Here is a 26,047-nt window from a genome sequence, read left to right on the forward strand (position 1 = left end):
TGCGAACATTGTAAATAGAATGGGGACAGTGGAAGATTTCCGGGATCAATGTCCCCACCCCCACGGAAATTGAGTGTGTTATAGACAGTAATATTCATATTTTAATTTGACTCTTGTATTGTATTTTGTATATTTTTGTCTGAATAATCTTTTGTAATTTTGGGGAAAACACGTTGTAACTGAATCACTGAACACTCCGTGAAAAAAGAGCATCACGGAAAAATACTGTCAAAGTCAAAAGTTAAACCCAAGGCAAGTTGTTATTATAGTACTTATATGTCACCATATAGTTCAAAGTACAATTTATTCTCACAGTACATACGTGAAACCATGTACTGTACAACCTACTTGGAAGGAGGTACAGAGGAGATGTCAGGGGTAAGTTTTTTATGCAGAGTGGCGAGTGCATGGAATGGGCTGCTGGCGGCCGTGGTGGAGGCGGACACAATAGAGTCTTTTAAGAGACTCCTGGATATAAACATGGAGCTTAGAAAAATAGAGGACTATCGGTAAGCCAAGGTAGTTCTAAGGTAAGGACATGTTCGGCACAACTTTGTGGGCCGAAGGGGCGGCATTGTGCTGTAGGTTTTCAATGTTTCTATTATGTTTCTGCAACCCTGAGAGTCTTTTTCTGTGGGCAGTCTTAACAAAATCTACAGAACAGTACCTGCGAATTGTAAATATGAGGAAAGATAAACTTTCAGCAAACTGTGCAAATGAAGAAAGGTAAATTGCAATAAATAACGAGTATGAAATAACAATATAACAGAGCTCTTAAATAAGTGTTGCTATCCCCTTTTGTTCAAGACACTGATGGCTGAGGGGTAGTAACTGTTCTTGAACCAGGTGATGCGAGTCCTGAGGTACCTGTACCTTCTACCTGATGGCAGCAGTGAGAAAAGAGCATTGCCTGGGTGGTGAGGATCTTTGACGATGGATGCTGCTTTCCTACGGCAATGTTTCATGTAGATGTGCTCAGTGGTTGTGAGTGTTTTACCTGTGATATACCGGGCCGAATCCACTACCCTTTGTAGGTTTTGCCACCTCCGGGATGGAATCCCATTGGTCATGATGCATATGCCTTGGGGTGGATTTGATCCCATGATGCAGGAAATAAAGGGAATTCTGAAGTATGAGTGAGTGCCCTGATTATGTGTCTGAATGGTCACGTGAGAGTCACTGTCCTGGACATCTAAGAGAACTCTGGTGGCGTGTGTGTTCACACATTATGGAGCAGAAAGAATGAAGTCTGTTGAGAAGTGGGTGGAATGGAAGAAGGGAGCGCTTGCAGAAGTACAGATGTTGTTCGTCCATCATTGACGTCGATGAGGACCTCGACACCATTATGATGGTGTCGAGACTAGCGAGTGATTTGGATTTAAGTGAGGGAGAGCTGCGCAGCGTCAGCCTCACTCTCTTCCTAATTCCCATCTGGATCCAGTGGCAAGACAGAGTCTAGACGGCTGGAGATGGGACTAGGCGCAGTGGATGACCAGGACGTCTTCTGTGTCTTGTCCTGCTCTACACGTTCCACGATGCTTGCAGAGACCGCCTTCTTGACCGTTGGACCTTCCATTGGTCTCATCCGCTCAATCCACTGGAGTCTGTCTTCACATGCTGGGATGTATAGATATAAGGAGAAAAATGTGAGGAAACTTTCAGCTGGCCTGTGGTGTTCACCTGGAGTGAAATGCAAAAATAATTGGTTGCTTCTCACAGTAAGAGCAGAGAAGATGAAATAAAGTTAGAGAAAAAGGACTTAGGAAAAACAGGAAAATGTAATCGAGTCTACCTCAGTGTGTAACAAGACACAACTGGTACCAATGTCTGAGTAGGAAGTAGTAGGAACCTGCTGTACCCCTGCCTCCCACAGGTACAGTTACAACAAAGCCCACCCCAGTCGTGTCTCCTGAGTACTCGATGAGGTAGGTGTAAACCTCTCACTAGCACAACGGGAGAATGAGCAATATGGAGACTTTTATGCACTTTGAACTAAAATGGTGTGTTATATTGAAGTGTTTCCTTCACACTCCATAAGTGACATATGATACACAGTATTGCACAAAAAGCAGATGAGCACGTTAATGAATTTATAAAGTAGACAAGCGAGGTATTTCAGAAGTTCACGGATTTACTCGATCGTAATGAATGTTATTGTAAATGATGAGTAAATTAGCCCAGGTTAAATAAAATGCAGACTGTTACTTGTTTGAGATGAAAAGAGGTAAGTAAAATTCTGAGTAGTTTACAATAATTCCAGATGAAATCAAGTGATTCAAACTGTTAAGGGAATGGATAATATTTGTGTGAGGACTGGAGACTCCCTGGACTGCTCTACCATTATATCAGTAATATTGACCGTTGTATAAAAATATTGTGACAGTTGCCCGTTATTTTATTAATTAATTTGATTAATTATTTAATTTGAACGTTATTTTAACTTGTATTCTGTTTTATATTTAATAAAAATGACAGTAACGCCATTGTTTTTGATCATTGCAAGATTAACTTCTGTTTACAATTTCACTCTAACTTTCAACATTACCTGCTTTACATGCTGTATGGGTTTTGCTTTTCTTTGATTCACTTTAACAAACATGGGGATGTTGGCAGTGGACACAGTAGGGGTCACAGATGGAGACAGCCTGGCCACTGAACTTAAAGATACCCTCAGCGCTAAGGCAACTTCGATAACAGTCAGTTTCAGCCTCTATCGCCATCACCACCACAGACTATGAAGCTTACTTTAAATTATCCTTTCCCAAACTGTACTGTAGAAGCTGTACAATTGTAATTCTGCCCATTGTAAAATAGCACCTGATGAAAGCCCGCATGCTTGGCATTGACAGCTTCTTCTCCTGTTCCGAGACGAGGAGAAATGTTAGTGGGTATGTGGTTTCTGCACCTCATGTCACTGATGAGGCAGCACAGCTCCTGTTCCATTCAAACAACATGACCCTTAGTTATGAATGCATGTTGGGACTAAACGGTCGAGTTGTTGAGTGTGCTGTAGGGGGCCCAGACATTCGGAAGGTGGGTTAACAGTGCAATCTCTAACCCTCAATTGTACTAAGTTTGATTCTGTTTACCACTTTGATAAGAAGATTAGAGCTGTGAAGGGAGCACTGGACCGCACTGCCCAGAGAAATCACACTTGCCAATGGAACTGCTTTGAACGATGGCCATAAACTTCTCATCATGGACTGCATGAATCCTCAGCTCTGAAGCTGCTTCATGAGGATGAGGGTGAAGTCTGTTACTGCAACTACAGGGTGATGGGATCAGATTTAGGTTACACTACGTGCAATGTCCATGTCACCAGTGATCCTATAATTTATGTTAATGGCACTTACAGTATTGGCTGGCAGGCCTACTGCTGTTTGCCAGGAGTATCCTCTTTGCCTTTAAATTGAGCCTTTGGCCTGAACAAAAGCTGTCAAATATTTATTGATATTTGGAGTCTGTAGCAGAAAATCTAACACCTGCCAGCATTGACGGATGAGGAGAATGATGAGCGTTACTGGTTTGTAGTGTTCCTGTTCTGGAGACCTACCAGACGGGATCGTGAGAACATCAGTATGACCCCAGTGTTGCGGTGATCGGCTAACAACACTGCTGTAGTGCTACATGATACAAGTCTGGTCATCAAAGACATATCTAACAAAGTGGCAGCAACCTGCATCATGGCCTTTCAAATCTGAACAGCATTAAACTTCCTGTTGGCCGAGAGGGGAGGCACTTGTGTCATTATTGGACTGAAATAATGCAAAACATCGTCGATTTTATCCGTGCAGATCCCGTTAGAAGCTGTTAAAGTGAAGAAGTTTGGGCAGGAGTTACATACGACTCTATCGTCACCTTTGGAACCCTTCTGATTAGCCTCATTCTCTGCCAGGAAGTTTGTGTAACTCCAGTGTACAGTGGGCAAGGGGGTTTATATTCTTGCTGGTGTTGAAATTTGTTTAGATATCTTACTGAGAGCACTCTGTGGAGAGAGGACCTGAAGGACAGCTGCCTCCTATCGTTCAGCAATCCTACTGTGCAGACAGACGATGACAGGATCACTGGGGAGACTCGAACTTTCTGTGCAATTCAGCTGCATCCACAATTCATGTGGTCGTTTACAGGACGGAAAGGGAAGTGGGGACTGTGGATGTTACAGCAAGTCAAGTTAATGTAGCGTCTTGGCAAGGATAGTTCACAGATCGTGTACAGTCAACCCAGGGAAGAAAGGTCTTTGAAGAGCAGAGTTTCTCTTTGCACAGCAGGGGACTGGAGCCATTTTGCACACCAAAACAAGATGAGGATGCAATCGATGTGTTCCAGGGTGACACTTAATATTGGTCACACACAGGAGAAATCTGCAGATGCTGGAAATCCAAGCAACACACACAAAATGCTGAAGGAACTTAGCAGACCAAGCAAATCAATGGAAAAGAGTAAACAGTCGATGTTTCCGACCGGCACCCTTCGTCTGAACTGATTTTGGTTAGTTACCTTACTACTGTGGCGGGACCATGCGGGAATTCATAGTTGACAACAAAAACCCCGGATTAATATGCTCGGAATGATGGACTCTGTAACAACGAACAAGTAACAAATAACGGTGCTGAGATATAGATTCTCAGGGGATACTTGAGGAAAGAGGTTGACAATAACACCACTTTCTTCTCGGAAGGCTCACAGCAGCCCAAGCAATTCCATCCTTCCCAATGCCCAATGAACTGAATAGCGTAAACACAAATTCTTTGTCCGATTTTATTTGTCTTTTGAAGTCAATATTCCCATTGAATACAGTAATGTAGTAAAACTACATCTCCCCATCGGGGAATTGAACCCCGGTCTCCCACGTGACAGGCGGGGATACTAACCACTATACTAATGAGGACAACGGGAATTCTGCAGATGCTGGAAATTCAAGCAACACACATCAAAGTTGCTGGTGAACGCAGCAGGCCAGGCAGCATCTGTGGGAAGAGGTGCAGTCGACGTTTCAGGCCGAGACCCTTCGTCAGGACTAACTGAAGAAAGAGTGAGTAAGGGATTTGAAAGTTGGAGGGGGAGGGGGAGATCCAAAATGATAGGAGAAGACAGGAGGGGGAGGGATAGAGCCAAGAGCTGGACAGGTGATAGGCAAAAGGGGATACGAGAGGATCATGGGACAGGAGGTCCGGGAAGAAAGACGGTGGGGGGGGACCCAGAGGATGGGCAAGAGGTATATTCAGAGGGACAGAGGGAGAAAAAGGAGAGTGAGAGAAAGAATGTGTGCATAAAAATAAGTAACAGATGGGGTACGAGGGGGAGGTGGGGCCTTAGCGGAAGTTAGAGAAGTCGATGTTCATGCCATCAGGTTGGAGGCTACCCAGACGGAATATAAGGTGTTGTTCTTCCAACCTGAGTGTGGCTTCATCTTTACAGTACAGAAGGCCGTGGATAGACATGTCAGAATGGGAATAGGATGTGGAATTAAAATGTGTGGCCACTGGGAGATCTTGCTTTCTCTGGCGGACAGAGCATAGATGTTCAGCAAAGCGGTCCCCCAGTCCGTGTCGGGTCTCGCCAATATATAAAAGGCCACATCGGGAGCACCGGACGCAGTATATCACCCCAGTCGACTCACAGGTGAAGTTTTGCCTCACCTGGAAGGACTGTTTGGGGCCCTGAATGGTGGTAAGGGAGGAAGTGTAAGGGCATGTGTAGCACTTGTTCCGCTTACAAGGATAAGTGCCAGGAGGGAGATCAGTGGGGAGGGATGGGGGGGACGAATGGACAAGGGAGTCGCGTAGGGAGCGATCCCTGCGGAATGCGGGGGGGGGGGGGAGATGTGCTTAGTGGTGGGATCCCGTTGGAGGTGGCGGAAGTTACGGAGAATAATATGTTGGACCCGGAGGCTGGTGGGGTGGTAGGTGAGGACCAGGGGAACCCTACTCCTAGTGGGGTGGCGGGAGGATGGAGTGAGAGCAGATGTACGTGAAATGGGGGAGATGCGTTTAAGAGCAGAGTTGATAGTGGAGGAAGGGAAGCCCCTTTCTTTAAAAAAGGAAGACATCTCCCTCGTCCTAGAATGAAAAGCCTCATCCTGAGAGCAGATGCTGCGGAGACGGAGGAATTGCGAGAAGGGGATGGCGTTTTTGCAAGAGACAGGGTGAGAAGAGGAATAGTCCAGATAGCTGTGAGAGTCAGTAGGCTTATAGTAGACATCAGTGGATAAGCTGTCTCCAGAGACAGAAACAGAAAGATCTAGAAAGGGGAGGCAGGTGTCGGAAATGGACCAGGTAAACTTGAGAGCAGGGTGAAAGTTGGAGGCAAAGTTAATAAAGTCAACGAGTTCTGCATGCGTGCAGGAAGCAGCGCCAATGCAGTCGTCGATGTAGCGAAGGAAAACTGGGGGACAGATACCAGAATAGGCACGGAACATAGATTGTTCCACAAACCCAACAAAAAGGCAGGCATAGCTAGGACCCATACGGGTGCCCATAGCTACACCTTTAGTTTGGAGGAAGTGGGAGGAGCCAAAGGAGAAATTATTAAGAGTAAGGACTAATTCCGCTAGGCGGAGCAGAGTGGTGGTAGAGGGGAACTAATTAGGTCTTGAATCCAAAAAGAAGCGTAGAGCTTTGAGACCTTCCTGATGGGGGATGGAAGTATATAAGGACTGGACATCCATGGTGAAAATAAAGCGGTGGGGGCCAGGGAACTTAAAATCATCGAAAAGTTTAAGAGCGTGAGAAGTGTCACAAACATAGGTGGGAAGGGATTGAACAAGGGGTGATAAAACCGTGTCGAGGTATGCAGAATCGAGTTCGGTGGGGCAGGAGCAAGCTGAAACAATAGGTCGGCCAGGACAGGCAGGTTTGTGGATCTTGGGTAGGAGGTAGAAACGGGAAGTGCGGGGTGTGGGAACTATAAGGTTGGTAGCAGTGGATGGGAGATCCCCTGAGCGGATAAAGTCGGTGAAGGTGTGGGAGACAATGGCCTGGTGCTCCTTAGTGGGGTCACGATCGAGGGGTAAATAAGAGGAGGTATCCACGAGTTGTCGCTGTGCCTCGGCAAGGCAGAGGTCAGTACGCCAGACTACGACAGCACCCCCCTTATCGGCGGGTTTAATAATAAGGTTAGGATTAGTGCGGAGGGAGTGGAGAGCAGAGCGTTCTGAAGGAGTGAGGTTGGAATGGGGACAAGGTGCGGTGAAGTCGAGACGATTGATGTCCCGTCGGCAGTTAGCGATAAAGAGATCCAGAGCAGGCAGAAGGCCAGAGCGGGGTGTCCATGAAGAAGAGGAGGGTTGAAGACGGGAGAAGGGGTCATCGGTGGGGGTGGAAGAGTCCTTGCCGAAGAAGTAGGCTCGGAGACGGAGACGGCGGAAGAAAAGTTCCGCATCATGGCGAACACGGAACTCGCTGAGGTGTGGGCGAAGGGGGACAAACGTGAGGCCCTTACTGAGAACAGAGCGTTCTGCCTCCGACAGTTGAAGGTTGGAGGGGATGGTAAAGACCCGGCACAGATGAGAGCTGGGATCAGAGGGGGGAGGGGGGAGGCTGGGGGTGTCAGTGGAGAGGGGAAAGTTGGGGTGAGAGGAAGATGGAGCCTCTGAGGGCCCAGGAGCTGACGGTGGGATCTGAGGAAGACGGGGTTGCGGAGTGGTGGTGGGGGAAGGGGAGACGGGAGTCACAACAGCAGCACACAAAGACCTGGCCTGGAGTTCAAGGCTGGAGTTGCAGTTGGTGGTTGCGCAATCGTTGTGAAGGTGTCCATGGTCGTTGCTGGAGTCCGGGTTTCTATCCCTCCCCCTCCTGTCTTCTCCTATCATTTTGGATCTCCCCCTCCAACTTTCAAATCCCCTTACTCACTCTTCCTTCAGTTAGTCCTGACGAAGGGTCTCGGCCTGAAACGTCGACTGCACCTCTTCCTAGAGATGCTGCCTGGCCTGCTGCGTTCACCAGCAACTTTGATGTGTGATACTAACGAGGAATTGTTATTAGTAGCCCATGTCAGGCACATTTAAGAGGACAGGAGGGTGAACAGAATTACCTTGATGTTTCTCAGCTGTAATACTGGAGCCTTTCACTCGTGTCCCTCTCACAGCAGTGTCTCAGTTTGCTCCAGCGATTCAGTCACCTGTTGTGCTCAAGGATTAGCGAAAGGAACTTCCCTCGTTCGAGCCCAAATCCGTGTTGTTGGAATCAACATTTTTAATCACAGTTATATATTTATATTTCTGTTTTTTTAGTGCGACAGGCGGGAAACGATATGTAGCTAATCCAATTCTGAAGCGACCACTCCCACTTCATTGAAACACTGGGTGTTGTGTATCTCCGGTCTGACGGAGGATGGCGACCTCAACCGGACATAACAGGAACTGCACCAGAGTGAGGAATCACAGTGACCACAATTCAGAAAACAGCTCGAACCACAGTCAACAACAACAGGAATTCTGCAGATGCTGGAAATTCAAGCAACACACATAAAAGTTGCTGGTGAACGCAGCAGGCCAGGCAGTATCTCTAGGAAGAGGTGCAGTCGACGTTTCAGGCCGAGACCCTTCGTCAGGACCACAGTCATACACTTCTAGCGTCCGAGTGGTCCAACCCTGACAACTCGCATACGAATTCCAGAAGTCATTTAAATCGACGAGTGAGTGTAAAATTATTATTCACCCTGGGCTGGCCAGTGGATCAAGGATTGAAGTGCTGTCCCTCGCATTTTCCCCCGTGAACCGATCAGTGCAGCTTCCTGCTCTTACTCTAACCCAGATTCCCACAGCCAACGAGGACACATCAAATCATGTATATGATGTGTTCACACTGAGTACCGTCAGTCTACTCACCATCCACTCTATTTATACACAGTGGGATCTCTCTCATCCCCCTCTCCCTTTACCAGAGTAAATAAAACCCTTTATTGTGATTCACAGATGTAATATAGATTCACTGAATCATGCGGCCCGAAAACAGGCCTTTCGGCCCACAATGTCACGCTGACAATCAACTACCGATCACACCAGAAAAGGGCTCGCTTACTAGCTGTTGCCTTCAGTGTCTTAATGATTCAGGTGGTCGCCCAGACAATTCTCCAATGTTGTGAGTGTACCTGCCTCACCAGCCAGTCGGGCATGGGTTCCAGATTCCAAAAACATCGGCATGAAGTACTCCATGTGACGCTCTCTAAGTTTACACACGTCAGGACAGTTTTCTACTATGCTGATAAACCCGGGTTAATTTGATAGGAGCTCCGACACCTCCAGAGCTCTCCATGGAAACAATCGTCAATCTACCGGCCGAATGGACGCCCATGGGCCCAGCACGCTGCCGCTGCGCCTCTCTGCTGTTGTCTGAACGTGGTGACGCGCTGCTCCGTTGTGGACGTCGCTCATTCTTCTCTTCATTTTTATTTGTCGATTCTTTGCTGACGTCACATCGTTTCATAGAAACAGAGGCAGAGTCAATTAGCAACTTAATCAGAATCAGATTTAATATCACTGGCATACATCGTGACATTTGTTAACTTTACAGCAGTGGTACAATGATATCCATAATAAATAAATATAGAGAAAAAACTGAGTTACATTAAGTATTAAATATTTAAGTTAAAGTACGTAGTTAAACATGAATTCAAACATAAATTAAAAGAAAAAGTAGTTAGGTAGTGCTCTTGGGTTCAATGCCCATTGAGAATTCAGAATTTGGGTGTCAGAGGGGAAGAAGCTGTTCCTGAATCAGCGACTGTGTGCCTTCAGCATTCTCTCCCTCCTTCCCGATGGTAACAGTGTGAAAAGGGCACGTCCTGGGTGGTGGCGATCCTCAATGATGATCAGTGCCTTCCTGAGGCACCGCTCCTTGAAGATGTTGTGTACTACCGAGCCTGGACCCATGGTAGAGTTGACTAGTTTTACAAGTTTTTGCTATTTATTTTGATCTCGTTCAGAAGCCCACCCCCCCCATACCAGATGGAGATGCAGCAGTCAGAATGATCTCCACTCTACGTTTGTAGAAGTTTATTTAGTGCTTTAGTTGACAAACCAAATCTCCTCCAACTCCTAATGAAATATAGCCGCTGTCTTGCCTTCTTCATAACTGCATCATATGTTGCATCCAGGTTAGATCCTCAGAGTTGCTGACACCCAGGAACTTGCAATTGTCCACTCTCTCCACTTCTGATCCCTTGATGAGGATTGGTTTGTGTTCCTTCATCTCACCTTTCCTGAAGTCCACAATCAGCGTTTTGATCTTGCTGACGTTGAGTGCAAGATTGTTGCTGCCACAACACTCCACTAACTGGTAGTTCACCCTAATTTAGGATCTATTGTCACCATCTGAAATTCTGCAACAGTGGTTGTATCATCAGCAAATTTATAAATGCTGTTTGAGCTATGCCTAGCCACACAGTTGTGGGTGTAGAGACAGTGGAGCAGTGAGATAAGCACACAGCCCTGTGGAGTATCAGTGTTAATTGTCATTGAGGTGGAAATGTTATTCCAGTCCACACAGATTGTGGTATTCCGGTTAGGAAGTCATGGATCCAGTTGCAGAGGTCTAGGTCCTGTAGCTTGAATGTGGAGTGAGAATTAATTCCTGCGCTGGGATTGGGCCACGGCGAGTGTGGCGGAGTGGGAAGAAGTTGCTGGTGACTATTAATTGCTGCTTCCTCTCCCCTGACCATGGGAAGACAGTTTCCCATTAGCCCATTTCCCAATGCCTGTTGTTGCTGGACAGTGAGTGTTCCGAGTGGTGAATCCCATGGGAAATGAATGTTGTGTCCATCCCTCTGTTCCACTCCCGGATCCGTACCGGGAAGTAGAGGGGTTTGTCTGTCTCTTCCTTGGTTTGGAGCCGCCTCCATCTGCTGCTCAGAAGAAGCTGAGAGCTGCAGCCTGTGAGTGGCCTCACACACTGGCACTGGCTGCACCAGTCGCTTCACACCGTGTCTGCCTTTTACCTCTTTCACGTTCCTTCTCCTACCTGCAGGAAAGACTTCAATGTATGCCAATGTTCCCTCTTGCCAAGGCTCAATGAACAGAGCAGTGGCTCCATCTCTCACACACAAGGTGTGTTACTGAGCACAGAGGCACTGACAGCTCATTCGTTCCACAGTCTCAGACAGCAGAGACATTCAGTCCCACACTGAGCCCAGGACCCAGACACACATTTCCAGTACAACAGTTACAGTGAACCACAGCTGGTCAATATTTCCCTGGTCCCTGGGAAAATATTGAACATTTTCAACAACTTCCTTGAATGCCTTCCATGCATTTTCTCTGGTCCCAATAGTTCTTTGAATTGCCTGTTATTGCTGGCCTGCTTGATTTGTGGACCAGCACAACTGCCTCCCTTAATCTTGGCCGATGATACAAATATAGGTGGAGAAGCGTGTAGTGTTGGGGAAACAGGAAGCCTACAGAGAGACTTAGATAGTGTAGCGGAATGGTCAAAGGAGTGGCAAATGAAATACAATGTTGTAAAGTGTATGGTCATGCGCTTTGGTAGAATAAATAAATGGGCAGACTATTATTTAGATGGGGAGAGAATTCAAAATGCAGAGATGCAAAGAGACTTGGGATGCCTTGTGCAGGATACCCTAAAGGTTAACCTCCAGGTTGAGTCCGTGGTGAAGAAGGCAAATGCAATTTCTAATGTATAGAATATTAGAGCGGGGGTGTGATGTTGATGCTCTATAAGGCACTCGTTAGTCCACACTTGGAGTATTGTGCGCAGTTCTGAGCTCCTCATTTTAGAAAGAATATACTGACATTGGAGAGGGTTCAGAACATATTCACGAGAATGATTCCAGGAATGAAAGGTTTACCATATGAGGAACGTCTGGCAGCTCTTTGGCTGTATTCCCTGGAGTTTAGGAGAATGAGGGGGGATCTCATAGAAACATTCCGAATGCTAAAAGGCCTGAACAGATTAGATATGGAAAACTTATTTCCCATGGTAGGGGGTCCAGGACAAGAGGCATGACTTCAGGATTGACGGATTGTCCATTAAGACCGGAGATGCGGAGAAATTACTTTACTCAGAGGGTGGTAAAGCTGTGGAATTTGGTGCCACGAGCGGCTATGGAGGCCAAGTCTTTGGGTGCATTTAAAGCAGAGGTAGATAGGTTCTTGATTAACCAGGGCATAAAAGGGTATAAGGAGTAGGCAGGGGAGTGGGGATGACTGGTAGAATTGGATCAGCCCATGATTCAATGACAGAGCAGACTCAATGGGCTGAATGGCCTACTTCTGCTCCTATATGTTATGGTCTTACAAGCACATGGAGACAGTACAAACAGAAAACACAAGCCCAGACTCTCGTCGTCAGACAACCAGGCCACTGCCAGTATTGGTCCAGTAAACATTCCTGAACTGATTCCAATACATTGAGATTCTTCCTTGAATAATGTATAAATGGGCTCCCCCACCCTATATATGGTGTATAAGATGATGAGAGGCATTGATCATGTGAATAGTCAGAGGCTTTTCCCCAGAGCTGAAATAGCTAGCACGAGAGGGCACAGTTTTAAGCTGCTTGGAAGTAAGTACAGAGCAGATGTCAGGGGTATGTTTTTTACGCAGAGAGTGGTGAGTGCGTGGAATGGGCCGCCGGCGACGGTGTTGGAGGCGGGTACAATAATGTCTTTAAAAGACTCTTGGATAGGTACATGGAGCTTAGAAAACTAGAGGGATAGTGTAAACCTAGGTAATTTCTAAAGTAAGTACATGCGTGGCACAGCATTGTGCACCAAAGGTCCTGTATTGTTTTCTATGTTTCAATGTTTCTATAAGGGAAGCATAAGCTCCTGACATTTCTATTCAGTTCCCCATCAATAAAATGTCATGTTCTCTATACTGCTTATAGCTGCAAACAGGATTAGGAACAGCCCATTCGGCCCACGATACCTCTGCTGACACTGGTGTCAGGTGAGACTGCACTCTGTGCCGACATGACCATGTAGGGATTTGCACGACGCTGTTACAGCTCGGGGCAGCGGAGTTCAGAATTCAGTCCCTGCACCTTCTTTAAAGAGTCTCTGTATGTTCTTCCTGTGGATTGCGTCAGTTTTCTTCAGGTCCTCCTGTTTCTTCCCACAGTCCAACGATGGAGCGGGAAGGTTAACTCGTGATTGTAAACTATCTTGTGAATAGATTAGGGTTAAATTGGGTTGCCAGAGTTTGCTGGGCGGTGTGGCTCGAAGGGTTTATTTTGCTCTGTATCTATAAATAAAATTTTTAAAAATCCAAGTGTTATCCAACACGTTGGGAAATCTCTTCTGCGCCCTTTCCACAGTCCCCACGTCCTTTCTGTGATGTAGCAAACAGAACTGCACACACGGCTCGAAACGTGACCTAACCAAGGGTTTGTCCAGCTGTAACATGTCATCCTATGGTTTGTACACAACACCATGACTGATGAAGACAAGGTTACCGCACAGCTCCATTTGCTTTCAATACCACTTGCAGGATGATATGGATGAATACATCAAGATCCCTCAGTGCTCCTAAGGCTGCTGCCATTTACTGTGTACTTTCCTCCAACATTGGACCTGTAAAACTCATCACACTTGTCCAGAATAAACTCCATCCCCCATTTCTCCATCCATGATTCCAACTGATCTACATCCAGTTCTGTCCATTTGACAACCTTCCTCACCACCCACAACTGCACCAATATTCATGTCATCAGTGATCTGATCAGCCCATGTGTGTTTTAATCTGATCAGACAGAGTTCCCATCACTGATCACTGTGCAAATCTACAGTCAAAATCAGTCTCAATTCCATCAGTCCAAATGTCACTACAGAGTATACACTACTCAAACCCTCCCACACTGAGACTCGAGGAAAGTTACATATTTATCACAGAATAGTGTTTGATTGAATGGTCCAGTCTTGTTGCTCCAGTTACTCTGCTGCAAAGTACCTGAATATTAGTTCAATGTAACCAGTGGCATTGACCCTGTGGTATCGATCAAAATGAAAAATACAAACCCCATTTCCAGAAAAGTTGGGATATTTTCCAAAATGCAATAAAAACAAAAATCTGTGATATGTTAATTCACGTGAACCTTTATTTAACTGACAAAAGTACAAAGAAAAGATTTTCAATAATTTTACTGACCAACTTAATTGTATTTTGTAAATTTACACAAATTTAGAATTTACGCTCAACAAAAGCTGGGACAGAGGCATGTTTACCATTGTTTACATCACCTTTCCTTTTAATAACATTTTTAATTGTTTTGGAACTGAGGATACTCATTGTAGTAGATTTGCAATTGGAAATTTTGTCCATTCTTGCTTGATATAAGACTTCAGCTGCTCAGCAGTCCGTGGTCTCCGTTGTCTGATTCTCCTCTTCATGATGCGCCATACATTTTCAATAGGAGATAGATCTGGACTGGCAGCAGGCCAGTCAAGCACACACACTCTGTGTCTACAAAGCCACGCTGTTGTAGCCCGTGCAGAATGTGGTCTGGCATTGTCCTGCTGAAATAAGCATGGACGTCCCGGGAAGAGACGTCGCCCTGATGGCAACATATGTCTCTCTAAAATCCTAATATATACCCCAGAGTCAATGGTACCTTCACATACATGCAACTCACCCATGCCGTAGGCACTGATGCACCCCCATACCATCACAGATGCTGGCTTTTGCACCTTTCACTGATAATAATCTGGATGGTCGTTTTCATCTTTGGCACGGAGAACTCAACGCCCGTTTTTTTCCGAAAACGAGCCGAAATGTGGACTCATCTGACCACAGCACACGGTTCCACAGTCTCTCGGTCCATCTGAGATGAGCTCAGGCCCAGAGAACTCGCCGGCGTTTCCGCATAGAGTTGATGTATGGCTTCCTCCTTGCGTAATACAGTTTTAAGTTGCATTTCTGGATGCAGCGACGGACTGTGTTGAGTGACAATGGTTTTCTGAAGTACTCCCGAGCCCAGGTGGCTGTAATTGTCACAGTAGCATGACGGTTTCTTAGGCAGTGCCGCCTGAGGGCTCGAAGATCACGCGCATTCAACAGTGGTTTCTGACCTTGCCCTTTACGCACTGAGATGTCTCTGAATTCTCTGAATCTTTTACAATATTATGTACTGTAGATGTTAAAAGACCTAAATTCTCTGCAATCTTGCATTGAGAAATGTTCCTTTTGAACTGACTAACAATTCTCTCACGAATTTTGGCACAAAGGGGTGAGCCACGACCCATCCTTGCTTGCAAAGACTGAGCCTTTGATGGACGCTACTTTTTTACCCAGTCATGATACCTCATCTGCTTCCAATTAGCCTGTTTAATGTGGAGTCTTCCAAACCGGTGTTACTTGAATATTCTGTGCACTTTTCAATCTTATTTTAACTCTGTCCCAACTTTTGTTGAGTGTGTTGCAGCCGTCAAATTCTAAATTTGTGTATATCTACAAAATACAATTAAGTTGGTCAGTAAAACTATTGAAAATCTTTTCTTTGTACTTTTGTCAGTTAAATAAAGGTTCATGTGAGTTAACATATCACAGATTTTTGTTTTTATTGCATTTTGGAAAATATCTCAACTTTTCTGGAAATGGGGTTTGTAGATTTAATCAAAAAATTCAACTGCAAGAATGAATCTGAAAGAAATTTTGTAATGTTACACTACATGAGAAATTGGAAGATGCAGTGTTAACCACAAATCTCACAATGTACCAGAGACTGACGGGTACAGAATGAACCCCACACTCCCACACGGTACCAGAGACTGACGGGTACAGAATGAACCCCACACTCTCACACTGTACCAGAGACTGACGGGTACAAAATGAACCCCACACTCCCACACGGTACCAGAGACTGACGGGTACAGAATGAACCCCACACTCCCACACGGTACCAGAGACTGACGGGTACAGAATGAACCCCACACTCCCACACGGTACCAGAGACTGACGGGTACAGAATGAACCCCACACTCTCACACTGTACTAGGGACTGTCAGGTGCCAGTAAGTGGTGACTGAAGTTGAAAAGACTGAAATTTACTGAAACGCTCTTTTCAGAGCCACTCCCAAAGTCTGTGGAAGGGAAGAACTGTGAAGTTGGTGATTTCTGTTCAGAGTAACTGGTCTGTGTATCTATCACAGCATGGCATAGTCTGGAAGCATCACTGGTAACATTTTCTCTTCCTCCGTCTTCTTTCTTCTGCAAAATAAACCGTTAGATGGCTGTGCAGAAAGTGCTCTGCTTCAGTCCAGGCTCATTGCCTCTCGCCAGCTGAATTTAACTCTCACCCTTCCGGAGAGTCAATGGCTTCACTCAGCACGGGTGGGGAAACAGAAAGGCTGTCGCTTCCACAGTCAGCCCCCAGAGGGAGAACTTAATCTCTGGTATATTGAACTAACAACTCAATAGGAGTCAGCTGTCAGAGGAAGTGGCTGAGGCAGGTGCAATACCAAGACTGAAAATATATTGGACAGGGAGGTGGATAGACCAGTTTCAGTCTGATATGGGTGCAACCTGGATGAGAGCTTTCCTTGGCCTGGACCAAATGGGCTGAAAGTTCTAATTTCTTGCAGTGTGACGCTACAAATCTGAACCATGTTCACTTGGTTTGATGACATTAAAGTTCTTTAAATGACTTGTAATTTCTTCATAGATCAGGCTCCAGCATCTTGCCATCAATACATGTGAAGTTAACAGGACTACAATTACCTTCTGTTGTGTTCGAACTTTCTTGAACAATGGAGACAGTTGAGGTTTTCTACTCCAATGGGATCTTCGTAGAACACAATGCATTTCAGCAAACAGCAAATTCTACCTCCACTTTCCCTCCAGCCCTCGAGTAAAGCTCTCGAGTGCAGGTCGTTGTGACCTGGTGATGTTTGCTTCGAGTCTCATTAGATTTTTCTGTCATGATGGTGACTGTTGCAAATTATTGCACAGTGTTGAAATGTCAGCCAATATCTCATTTTGAGATGTGTGCCATGTCCCTAGTGTGAACAATGTTCACAGTGTTGAGTTTAATTTATCACAATTTTTTGTTAGCTTTAGCTATTGAGGCTCTTGCCACTAGTTCCAGAATTATTCTCAGTCTGTTAGTCTACCTCTCGGCCTTGTCACTCTCTGTGCTCTAGGCTTTGATTTAATGTTTCCCTTGACCCCGTTGGTCCATCATTCTCCTGGGTCCCTCTGTCTAATTGGGATCTGCATCTGCTGAGCGTTATGAACCAGCTGTTTACACATCTGTGACTGTCCATCCACTGAGCTCTCCTGAGCCTATTTACCCTGTCAACCCCAGACAACCCACCTCCACATCTTTGTAATTGTCCTTAATTAGGCTGAGGACATTGGTTGTGGGTGTGGGTGTTCATCCTCAAATTGTATCTGGAATCCTCCCATGTTGTGTTCACTTCTTCCTCAGGTATCCTTCACCACAGGATCTCTTATTAATCCCACATCATCACATCTGAAATGTCCTGTTCCTGGGTACGTTTTGTAACATTATGCTGTAGGAAACAGTCTCTGGCCACTCCACAAATTTGTTTTCCTGCCAGTTTGATTAGTCTTATCAATGAACAAGGAAGCCCTCCTCATTTCACTTTTGCAGATTCGTGTGGAGCATTGAATATGCTCGAATACTGAGTTCCCAGTCCCAGTCTGCCTGCAACCATGTCCCTGGAATACCCATAACATCAAACACATTTGTCACAATACAATACAATTTTCACACTGTATTTTCACATTTCTGAGAAACATTATCTAACTTTAATTCTTATATTTTGTTTATTTTAATGTACTCTTCTCCCTCAGTTGTAATTTCTAATTCCCTTCCACAGTGAAGACTTTGCATTCAAAGTCAACAACATCTTCTTCACAATCACCATCAGCACTGGTGCACCACAAGGTTGTGCTTGGCCTCTACTCTACTCCCTTTATACCTGTGATTGTGTGGCTAAGTACAACTCCAGTGACAGATTTTAGTTTGCAGATGACACCACTGTTATTGGATGAATCAAAGGTACATTTGCCCCCAGGAGGGAGATGGACGATCTGGTTGAATGGTGCCACAACAACAACCTCTCACTCAATATCAGCAAAACCAAAGAGCTGATCACTGACCACAGGGACAGGAAACCGGAGATCCAAGAGCCAGTCATCATCAGGGGACTGGAGGTGAAGGGAGTTGGTAACTTTAAATTCCTTGTTGTTATCATTTCAGTGGATCTGTCCTGGGAGGAGCAGGAAGTGTCTTTAATATAAGAAGGATCGGCAGAAACTCTACTCAGAAGTTTGATAATAATCGGCATGTCATCGAAATCTTTGACAAACTTATATAGATGCAGAGTGGAGAGCATCCTGACTGGTTGCATCACGGCCTGATATGGAAACACAATGATCAGGAATGGAAATGTGTACAAGAAGTAGTGGATACTTCAAAGTTCATCACAGGCAAAGCCCTCCCCATCATTCAGTACATTTACTTCTACAAGAAAACTGCATCCTTCATCCATCTCATGCTCTCTTCTCACTGCTGCCATCGGGAAGGACATACAGGAAACATAGGTCCCATGCCACCAAATTCTGGAAGAGTCATGCTCCTGAAATGGCATAGGTAACTCCACTGAACTGATTCCATAACCACAGCTACACTATGCCTATCGTTCACTCCCAAGACTGCATTTTGTTAAGTCGGATCATTTGACTGTACTCCTGCTACCTACACACAGACAGAGCCTAAGGAACAAGGCTCCAGAGGTCAAGATACCCAAGGCAAGCCATGGGAGGCACAAGAACGGTTACGATTTTTTTTACACCAATTATATATTACACTGCAAAAAATAGATAGATTAAATTCAAATCTATCTGATAAATGTTTTCGGTGTAATCAAGAAATTGGTACTTTTTTACATTCTACTTGGTCTTGTTTTAAAATTCAACCCTTTTGGATAAATTTAAGAATCTTATTGGAACAAATTACTGGAACTCAACTTCCACATAACCCTGTATTATTTCTATTAGGTGATATTGAAGGGATAAAACCGAAACTTAAATTGAATAAATATCAGAAATAATTTATAAAAATTGCATTGGCAGTAGCTAAGAAGACTATAGCAGTTACTTGGAAATCTGATTCGTATTTAAGTATGGATCGTTGGAATAATGAAATGGCTAGTTCTATTCCACTCGAAAAAATTACTTATAATTTAAGAGACAAATATGTAACATTTTTGAATATTTGGCGCCCTTATTTACAAAAGATAGGATGGCATATTTAAGTGCTCCGATAAAGACTTTGTTCACTTGGGGAAAGTAACGAATAATTATACCAAATTTATTTTGAATCCCATGGAGCATGTGGAAACCTTCCAACACCCAGGCGGCTCTTTTCTTCCTTTCTTTCTTTCTTTTTAGGTAGGACTTTATATGGGGGGTGGGGAGGGTTAAGGGGAGGGGGGAGGGTAGATTCTATTTTCTCATGTATTGCTTTTGAAAATTCAATAAAAATTATATTACCAAAAAAAAAGAATGGTTACAGAATTGCCTTGAGTCAGCGGACTGGAACATGTACAAGAAGTCATCTAAGGATCTGAACAAATACACTGGGGCTATTACAGACTTTATTAAAACAGCAGTGGAGGTGTGTGTTCCCACAAAATCACTCAGGGTTTTCCCAAATCTGCTCTGGAAAAGCAATGAATCTGGAACCTGCTGATCAAGAGATCAGAGGCATTCAAGTCTGGAGATCAAGAATGCTACAAGAGGTGCAGGGTATGGTCTCCAGAGAGACATCTCTCAGGTGAAGTGGAGATTCTGGACTGGACTGGAATAAAAGAGAGATGCTCGACAGCTGTGGCAAGGTGTGAATGCCAGAACCTCCAGCAAAGGTAAAGAGTGACAAAGGGGACAGCAGAGCTTCACCTTCAGACAAGCTCAATGCCTTCTATGCGCATTTTGTCCACCAGAAGAGGGAGGAACCATCGCCCAGCCCTATGTCTCCCGATGGTCATTTGGTCTCAGTATCTGAAGATGACGTGCAGGCTGCCTTCAAGAGAGTAAATCCAAGGAAAGCATCCGGTCTGGATGGAGTACCTGGCCGAGTACTGAAGACCTGTGCTGACCAGCTGGCTGGTGTATTCATGGATATCTTCAACCTCTCGAACTGGCAGTGTGTGGTACCCACCTACTTCAAGAAAACTTCATTCATACCGGTGGTAATCTGTTTAAATGACTATTGCCCAGTGGCACTTACATCCACAGTGATGAAGTGTTTTGAGAGGCTGGTGTTGAAGCATATCAGCTCTTGTCTGAATGGTGACTTGGATCCTCTCCAATTCACCTACCGAAGCAACAGCAGATACTGTCTCGTTGGCTTTTCCCATAACTCTGGAACATCTGGACAGCAAAGATGCAAACATCTGGATGCCCTTTATTGATTACAGTTCAGCATTTAACACTGTCATCCCCTCAAAACTAATCAGTAAACTCCAAGACCTGGGCCTCAATACCCCCTTGTGCAATTGGATCCTGGATTTCCTCAGGTTCAAATCCAAGTCAATTCAGATTGGCAAAAACAGCTTGTCCACAATCCCTACCAGCACAGGAACTCCACAAGGAAGTGTGCTTAGCCCCCAGCTCTACTCACTTTACACCTATGACTGTGTGTCTGAGTACACCTCCAACACCATATACAAGTTTGCTGATGACACCACTGTTGTGGGCTGTATCGAAGGTGGTGATGAATCAGTGTACAGGAGGGAGATAAGAGGTTTTAAATGAATACACTGATGTGTTGAAAGCCAGCTGTAACAATGATAGTATTAGTTATGTAGAGTTTATTTGTGTGAATGTAAGAAAGCTATTAACAGTGCAAGTCAGATGGCTGTAGGAAAGGATGATATATGTTATTGTATGTTTAAACATATAGCTTACAACTCTTGAGATAATATTAACAATTTGGAATCATATTTGGAGTTTAGACCATATTTCCTCCTCATAGAAAATGGTAGTGCCTGTTCTGAAAACTGGAAATCCCCATAGGATCCTTCTAATTATAGACCAATATCAATAACATCCCATCTCATTTCGGTAAACTTATGGAACGTATGGTAATAGAGTTGTTGAATTATATTTTGGAAAAGAGAGGTGATGTAGCATTTTATCAGCGTGGATTTTGAAAGTGTAGAATGACATTGGATTCAGTTTTATGTTTGGAAGATGATATTGGGAAAGCACAGGTAAATAAAGAAGTTGTAATTGCAGTATTTTTGTATTGAAAAGAAACATATATATTATGAAAGGATTAAATTATAGAAATGTGGAGTGAGAAGAAGGCTACATTATTTTTTTCTGAGTTTTTTATTTGTATGCTCCAGGCAGTTAAAGATGCGTAAGGTATATTGGGCTTCTATGTGTTGGAGAATGGGACCCCATAAGACAGTATTTGTAGCCCTTTATTGTTTAATATTATGACCAATGATATTTTTTCTGAGATAGGTACTGGGGTGGGGAAATGACTTTTTGCAGATGGTGCAGATTTATGGATCAGAGGTATAAAATTCAATTCAATTGTATATAGAATGTGATTCGTGATTAATAAGGTCAAACAATGGGAATATCGAGAGGGTTTTAAGCTTTCAGTAGCTAAAATACACTTTGTGTTTTACAAAGATAATCAATAGACCTCTTTATTGATCCATATCATTCTCAATAGCAATTAATTTGAAATTATATGGTCAAACTCTTGAATAAGTGTTAGTGGTAAGATTTTATGGCATGTGGCTGGATTATAAGCCGACATGGAAGCACCATATCAGTAAAATAATTGATAAATGTAAAGGAGCACTGAATATCCCTGGGTGTCTGTGTGGGTATGCTTGGGGAGCTATCGACCCATCACCGTGACTCTGTAAATAATTGATAAATGTAAAGGAGCACTGAATATCCCTGGGTGTCTGTGTGGGTATGCTTGGGGAGCTATCGACCCATCACCGTGACTCTGTAAATAATTGATAAATGTAAAGGAGCACTGAATATCCCTGGGTGTCTGTGTGGGTATGCTTGGGGAGCTATCGACCCATCACCGTGACTCTGTAAATAATTGATAAATGTAAAGGAGCACTGAATATCCATGGGTGTCTGTGTGGGTATGCTTGGGGAGCTATCGACCCATCACCGTGACTCTGAGGAGGAACCAATGCTACTAGAAATCCACCGAGCTGCTCATTTGCAAACTTCCCTTCCAGCATCTGGTGCAGAAGATCAGGCAGAACTTCAAAACCGATCTATGCTTCCAGAGCTCAGCCATCAAAGGCCTGGAGGAGATTAACGAGGTTTACCTGGTCGGGCTCTTTGCACCATCCACACCAAGCGAGTCACCCTTGTGCCCAAAGATATTCACTTGGCTTCCCGCATCCACATGATGCGAGCCTCAGCCTGGCCTCGGCAGCAAACACAACAAAAGGCTCTTTTAAGACTCACGAACCTGGAAGAGGAAAGGGCTGTCGCTTTCTCTTCATTACACTGTTGTGTTGACACACATTATCCCTCTGATCTCCCCCGTGGGAGTTTTGGGGTTGTTTGATGGGAAATCCCAATTCTCACACAAACTGATTTACTTGTTTTGCTCTCAGCTCATTTCATCAACACGTCGATGTCACACTTTAGCCAAAGATGACCATCCACACCAGCAAAAACTCCATCATCCAACAGTCAGTGTGAATTTACTGCTCATGGTTCCTACATCCACTCCCAGATCACTCAGTTGTATCACAAACAGCAAGGGTCACAGAACAGATCCATGTGGAACAACACTTGTCACCAGCATCTGATCACAAAACTACTCTCTGCCATCACTCTGTCTCCTATTGCAAAGCCAGTTCTGGATCCAATTTGCCAAATGGCCTGACTATGGCCTATATTTTTGGTCCCCTAATCTGAGGAAAGACATCCTTGCCATAGAGAGAGTACAAAGAAGGTTCACCAGATTGATTCCTGGGATGGCAGGACTTTCATATGAAGAAAGACTGGATGAACTGGGCTTGTACTCGTTGGAATTTAGAAGATTGAGGGGGGATCTGATTGAAACGTATAAGATCCTAAAGGGATTGGACAGGCTAGATGCAGGAAGATTGTTCCCGATGTTGGGGAAGTCCAGAACGAGAGGCCACAGTTTGAGGATAGAGGGGAAGCCTTTTAAGACCGAGATTAGGAAAAACTTCTTCACACAGAGAGTGGTGAATCTGTGGAATTCTCTGCCACAGGAAACAGTTGAGGCCAGTTCATTGGCTATATTTAAGAGGGAGTTAGATATGGCCCTTGTGGCTACAGGGATCAGGGGGTATGGAGGGAAGGCTGGGGCGGGGTTCTGAGTTGGATGATCAGCCATGATCATAATAAATGGCGGTGTAGGCTTGAAGGGCCGAATGGCCTACTCCTGCACCTATTTTCTATGTTTCTATATGAACCGTATCAATAAACTTCATCAGTGACGGCAGACCTGGGTGAGGATGGTCAGGACCCAAGTGCTGGAATATCGGAGACTAAAATCCAGACAGGATAGGAGACGGAAACAACGACAGGGTTCAAAACCAGTCTGTGTCTGTAGGGAAGACCACTTTGTGTAACTCCTTTGCTCCAAATTGGAGAAAAATAAGTAAATAGAGAAGTAAAAAATTACAATAAAAACTGCAGATTCTGTAGTCTGAAGCAAAAGCAGAAGACAGGAAACTCCAGACCTGAGTGTTCACCACTTGTACCAGGAAAACATTTGGAGCTGTAACAAAGCAGGAAATTATTGCCAGCTTACAAAACCATCAGGCAAAGTCAACAGAGTCTGGTGAAAGTGATTCTATGTTTAACAAACACATTCCAGTGTTTGGAGCAGTAACACCAACTGTGGGTAAAGGGACCCAGGGACGCACTGAACCGAGATGTCCAGGACACGTTTGATATGCCGCTGCATCGCAGGAGGTTGGGGAAAATGAGAGCCAACCGTGATCTCTGAACTTGCTGATCACAAACACTGATGGGAACTGAGTTGTGAAGAGCGGTGAGGAGTCTACAAAGGGGTAGATACAGGTGACGTGATTGGACACAGGTCTGACAGCTGGGATATTGTGGGGGAGGGAGGGTGTGAACTTCTACATCACCCTCTGGCTAAAGAAATGTCTTCTTATCTCTTTTCTGAAGAGACATCCTTCTGTTCTGAGTGTGTGCCATCTGGTGCTGGACTAACCCACTACAGGAAACATCCACTCCACGTTCACTCAAGTGGTTATAATGTCACTCTCTCCTCATTCTTATGAACTCCAGCAAGTACAGGCCCAGAGGCATCAAATGCTCCTAATATGTTAACCTTTTCATTCCCGGGGTCATTCTCGTCAACCTGCTCTGGACTCTCTCTGATGCAAACACATCATTCCTAGGATAAAGGGCCCAGCATTGCTCACAATACTCCTTGTGGACTGACAAATGTCAGCATGGACAAGTGGGCCCCCTGTTTTCACATTTCTGTGAGAAAAGTAACTAATTTTCATTCTTATATTTTGCTGATTTTAATGTAATCTTCTCCCTCAGTTGTAATTTCTATTTCCCTTCACGGTGAAGACTTTGCATTCAAAGTCAACAACATCTCCTCCACAATCACCATCAGCACTGGTGCACCACAAGGTTGTGCTTGGTCCACTACTCTGCGCACTTTATACCTGTGATTGTGTGGCTATGTGCAACTCCAGTGACATATTTAAGTTTGCAGATGACACCACAGTTGTTGGATGAATCAAAGGTGGTGACACATTTGCCCTCGGTAGGGAGATGGACGATCTGGTTGAATGGTGCCACAACGACAACCTCTCACTCAATATCAGCAAAACCAAAGAGCTGATCACTGACCACAGGGACAGGAAACTGGACGTCCTTGAACCAGTCATCATCAGGGACTGGAGGAGGAGAGAGTCAGTAACATTAAATTTCTGAGCATTATCATTTCAGAGGGTCTGTCCTGGGACTAGCAGTAAGTGTCATTATAAAGAAGGTGTGGCATTGACTCTACATGCGTGTAATCAGCGTGACACCTAAAACTGTGACATATATAGATGCAGAGTGGAGAGCAACCTGACTGGTTTCATCACAGCCTGATATGGAAACACAATGATCAGGAATGGAAAGGAAAATGTCTACAAGATCTTTGTGGAGATGTCAGGTGTAAGTTTTTTTTTACACAGAGCATGGTGAGTGCGTGAAATAGGCTACCGGCAAAGGTAGTGGAGGCGGATACAATAGAGTGTTTTCAGAGACTCCTGGATAGGTACATGGAGCTTAGAAAAACAAAGAGCTCTGGGTAATGCCAGGTAATTTCTAAAATAGGTACAGGTTTGGCACGGCATCGTGGGCCGAAGGGCCTGTATTGTGCTGCAGGTTTTCCATGTTTCTAACTGGTGGATGCATCCAGTTTATCACAGGCAAAGCCCTCTCCATCATTCAGTACATTTACAAGCAGCACTTCTACAAGAAAGCTGCATCCATCTTCAACAACATCCTTCAGCCACCTCATGCTCTCTTCGACTGCTGCCATCGGGAAGGACGTACAGGAGCCTTAGGTCCCACACCAACAGGTACAGGAAGAGTTGTTATCCTATCCCAGTCATGCTCTTGAAATGGGGAAGGTATCTTCACTGAACTGATTCCATAACCTGCAGACTCACTTTCAAGTACTCCACAACTGAATTGCACAGTAATATTTATGTTTTAGTAATTGCATGATCTGTCTTCTTTTGCACATTGGTTGTCTGTCAGTCTTTGCTGTTTATAGTTTTCTAAATTCCACTATCTTCATTTCCCTGTAAATACCTGAAAGAAAATGAATCTGAAAGTAGTAACCTGTTGTGCCAGATGTCCCAACACAAGAGACCACTGCTACACTACGATAAGGAATGTCTATCGTTTGCTCCCAAGACCACGATTCGTTAAGTTGGATCATTTGGCTGTACTCGTCCTACCTGCACACAGACAGAGCCAAAGGAACAAGGCTTCAGAGATCCAGATAACCGAGGGGTGGTGTTGGGAGGCAGAGGAACGGTTACAGGATTGCCT

The 26,047-nt window shown here is 44.7% G+C and overlaps 1 protein-coding gene and 1 non-coding gene across 2 annotated transcripts in view; both read right to left on the bottom strand.

Annotated features, from left to right (window-relative positions):
• LOC140189259 (uncharacterized) overlaps positions 1–26,047 on the bottom strand; it is a 105,984-nt gene that overhangs the window by 35,760 nt on the left and 44,177 nt on the right. The gene's annotated exons all lie outside the window — the stretch shown is intronic.
• On the bottom strand, positions 4,817–4,888 carry trnad-guc (transfer RNA aspartic acid (anticodon GUC)). Its single transcript has one exon. It is a non-coding gene; the product is annotated as a tRNA-Asp (tRNA).

Source organism: Mobula birostris, chromosome 28, assembly GCF_030028105.1.
Source record: "Mobula birostris isolate sMobBir1 chromosome 28, sMobBir1.hap1, whole genome shotgun sequence".
Taxonomy (NCBI): Eukaryota; Metazoa; Chordata; class Chondrichthyes; order Myliobatiformes; family Myliobatidae; genus Mobula; species Mobula birostris.